The sequence below is a fragment of the Cebus imitator genome, unplaced genomic scaffold (genome assembly GCF_001604975.1).
Source record: "Cebus imitator isolate Cc_AM_T3 unplaced genomic scaffold, Cebus_imitator-1.0 Scaffold537, whole genome shotgun sequence".
Taxonomy (NCBI): domain Eukaryota; kingdom Metazoa; phylum Chordata; class Mammalia; order Primates; family Cebidae; genus Cebus; species Cebus imitator.
The window spans coordinates 1,676,304-1,679,347 of NW_016107852.1; positions in this window are offsets into that span (position 1 = coordinate 1,676,304).

Genomic DNA, 3,044 nt, shown 5'->3' on the forward strand with positions numbered 1-3,044 from the left:
ACAAGAATCTGTTTTTGTTTTTTTGTTTGTTTTTTTGAGATGGAGTCTCATACTGTTGCCTAGGCTGGAGTGAAGTGGTGCAGTCTTGGCTCGCTGCAACCTCCGCCTCCCAGGTGCAAGCAATTCTTCTGCCTCAGCCTCTGGAGTAGCTGGGATTACAGGCGTGCACCACCACGCCGGGCTAATTTTTGTATTTTTAGTAGAGACAGGGTTTTGCCATGTTTGCCAGGCTGGTCACAACCTCCCAAAGTGCTGGGATTACAGGTGTGAGCCATTGCGTCCGGCCAGAATGTATTTTTAAATTACACTTGTCTTAAGTAAGATAGTAAGGTCCCCCTTTTTTTTTAACTGGGTTTTGGGAGGAAATAAGTCAATGAGAGATTAGCAAGTCTCCCTCCTGGGGCAGAGGGATGAAAGAGAAGCCAGTTCTGCTTGGATGGACAGGAATTATTTAAGGAAAGTTATGAAAGATCTGAGCTCTGGGATTGCGCCGTTGACCTGACATCCATTTCTCTGGGATGACACCCTACTCCCTTGGCTCTGCCTAGGACTGCCTTGTGCTGACAAGCCGTGATCCAGGAGGTGGCAGTAAAGTCCCTCTCACTGCAAGCCATATCCTTCCCAAGGGCAAAAATGCTGCAATCTATGACAAATTTTAGCTGAGGGGTATTATCTGTTTCTTTTTGTCCATGCCTTCAATAAATGGTCTTCTTTTTCCATTGTAAAGAGCATAGTGTTAAGGAGTGCTCAAACTATTTGAACTACAGGCTTGGCCAGGGAGAACTGTAAAAGGCCATCAGACAGCACTGCTAGTGGAGGGGCGCTGCCTGGTGGGTGGATGTTGTTAGCGAAACACTCCAGCAGTGCAGGTGCCTAGGTGTTTAGGAAGCAGAAGAGATCCAATGCACTTGACTTCCTCAGTCTCTGCGATTATGTCAGGGCCTCCCTAGTATTAGCAGGTGGTTGGTAACTCAGAGATCAGCAAGGCAAAGCCAGTGGCTAGACGGGGGTCTAGGCTGGTGGGAGCATGGAGGTGGCGGGAAAGAGCCGTGGACTTCACTGAGAACCCCGAACAAGAAAAACAAGTTGGAGAATTATGAAAGCAAATTTTCCTCACAAAACGAAATGTTGGCATATGGATAAAGACAGAGTGGAAGGAAAAATTTTACCTCCAGGTATATCAGCCTAATAAGAGTTCTGAACGTCTTTGGAATTAATTTGAAACATTGTTTTCAATTGTGATGTCTGTGTAAGTGGCAAAATGTAAGTCAAAATTCCTAATGCTTGGAAATGTGAAGATTAGTCTGCACTGGCACTGGCTTTCTTTCTTGATTTTATTTGGAGTGCAGCATAGGGAGTTTGCATGGTGCAACCCCAGACACATTTCCAACCTTTAAAGCAGTTGGTTAATATGTGTGTTAAGCCAGCCGTCAGTGCACTCAAATTCCAAATCTGAAAACGTACAAGGCATAACGTTGTTTTGGGAAAATAAGCCATGTATTTTGTGTCTAAAATTTAAACCTTTGATATATTTCTCAACATGTTGACTTGAAAAACAAAATCACCAAAAAAAATGAAAAGGAAGTATAGAAAAGGAGAAATGTATTGCCGATACAGACAAAGAACTTTAAAATACCCTTTGAACAAATTTTTACTGCCACGACTCTATGAAATCTGCCTCCATTCTGAGTGAGGGTGAGTATCTAATTATCCAGGTGGAGTAAATTGTGAACGGTGTTTCTAAAGAAGTCAAAACGTTTATTATGTGCAGAACATGTAATAATATTTTTATTTAGAACATAATCTAGGAAGTAAATAAATTTTGCTGGTGGAAAATCAATTTCTCTGTGCTTGTTGAAGATATCTTTGAAGAATTACAGTTTGAAGTGCTATCCCAAATAATTAGCCTTCCAAGGAAACCTGTGAGTCTTGACCTGGCCCTGGAGGATGGGTTTTAGAAATAGAATTGGACTCAGTTTAAAAAAGAGAGAGTGATAGATCCTGCTAATAGAAGTTTGGGAGAATTACAAAATTAAGTTGGCAATTGAATTGGAGGGTTCTCTATCTCTGGTTGCCATTCCTACCTACCCTGCAACAGACTACTGAAAGAGAGAAAATTGCATCTTCAGTGAAACAGAATTCATTTTAAAAGAGAAATTCATTTTAAAAAGTCCTGAAAGGAGATTGAAACCATACATTGATGACCAGGAACTATTATATTTCGGTGAGACATGTGTGCCTTATCTTTCTCTCCTCAATAATTCTTTTTTTCTGGGTGAAGATTTTTAAATCTTTTTTCTTTTTTTTTTTTTTTTTTTTGCTCTTGTTGCCCAAGCTGGAGTGCAATGGTGCGATCTTGGCTCACTGCAACCTCTACCTCCTGGGTTCAAGTGATTCTCCTGCCTCAGTCTCCTAAGTAGCTGGGATTATAGGCCTGACTCACCACATCTGGCTTTTGTTCATTTCTTGTTGAACAAAGAAGTTCAACAGGCATGCGCCACCTCGCCTGGCTAATTTTGTATTTTTAGTAGAGACAGGGTTTCACCATGTTGGTCAGGCTAGTCTGGAACTCCTGACCTTAGGTGATCCACACGCCTCAGCCTCCCAATGTGCTGGGATTACAAGCATGAACCACCGCACCTGGTCAAGATCTTCAAATTTTGAGGCTTCCCCTGACATAGGTGAACTGATATGTAGAAGCAAATAGGGTTAGATGACAGGATGTTTAAAAATTCATTTATTTAACAAATATTTATTGATTGCAGAGCATATTTTAAGTCCTGGGGATAAAGAAGTGAACAAAGGCCAGATGTGGTGATTCAGGCTTGTAAGCTCAGCACTTTGGGAGGCTGAGGTAGATGGATTGCTTGAGCTCAGGAGTTTAAAAGCAGCCTGGGCACCATGACAAAACCCCATCATTACAAAAAATACAAAAATTGATCTGGCATCATGGTGCATGCCTATAGTCTCTGTCCCACTCTGGTCTGAGCAATAGAGCAAGATCCTGTCTCTAAAACAAAAACAGAACAACAGAAAAAGGCGGC